This window comes from Bison bison, unplaced genomic scaffold (genome assembly GCF_000754665.1).
Source record: "Bison bison bison isolate TAMUID 2011002044 unplaced genomic scaffold, Bison_UMD1.0 scf7180017487518, whole genome shotgun sequence".
In the NCBI taxonomy this organism is placed as follows: domain Eukaryota; kingdom Metazoa; phylum Chordata; class Mammalia; order Artiodactyla; family Bovidae; genus Bison; species Bison bison.
Window position 1 is genome coordinate 1 of NW_011387504.1, and position 796 is coordinate 796.

At 43.8% G+C, this 796-nt stretch overlaps 1 pseudogene; it reads right to left on the minus strand.

Annotated features, from left to right (window-relative positions):
- Nucleotides 1-31: 31 nt before the first annotated feature.
- Nucleotides 32-791, minus strand: LOC104992244 (annotated as a pseudogene).
- Between the last annotated feature and the right edge of the window lie 5 nt (nt 792-796).

Genomic DNA, 796 nt, shown 5'->3' on the forward strand with positions numbered 1-796 from the left:
CTGAGCCACCAGGGAAGCCCAGCCTATGCGGACACATCTGACATAAAGATTGGAAGTCAGCTGGTTCATCAAGCTCTCCCTGATAACTGCTAAGGATTTTTTTCCCCAAGGATGAAGACATCCACTTTCGATATAGTCAACCCAATATTTAGCCCCTTTAGAAGATATCTGCAAGAAAGGAAAAAAGGAAAGAAGTACTAATTGTTGAATGAAAAACAAATTCTGTTTCTGGGATCCTCAATAGAAGAAGAAATGTGGGAGCTGGTAGGAACCTTAGAGATGACTGGTCCTGCCCCTTGGCTGGGAATCTGGGAGGCGGACCAGTGCAAAGCAGCTGGAAGTCACAGCAGTCTGCTTGTGACTTGCTTGTGAACCAAGACAGCAGTCTGCTTCCCACTCCACAACACTGCCCTGTCAACCACTTGCTTTGATGTTTGACGTGGAGAAGAAGTGAAATCAAGGATCTGCAATTTAAAACAAGTCATAAAAACAAAAGAATGCTCACCTTTCCTGTACTGGAAGCTTTCCAGTAATAAAGTGTGTAATTCAAGTCCTTGCCAAAAACATCCCGGAGGCTTAGGAATGCGCTGTTCGCTCTGACTAACGTACGTGCATCTTGTACCGTCACACTCAGTTTTGTCCCAACTTGTTCGAAACTCTGAATTGTTGGCTGTCCAAGGTTTGCTTATCTGAACAGTGTAGACATGATTGATGGGTTTGGGTTCCCACTCCAAAATGGTCTTGAAATTAGTTGACTTCCAAGTTATATTATATGCTACCACTACATCTGTAGTGC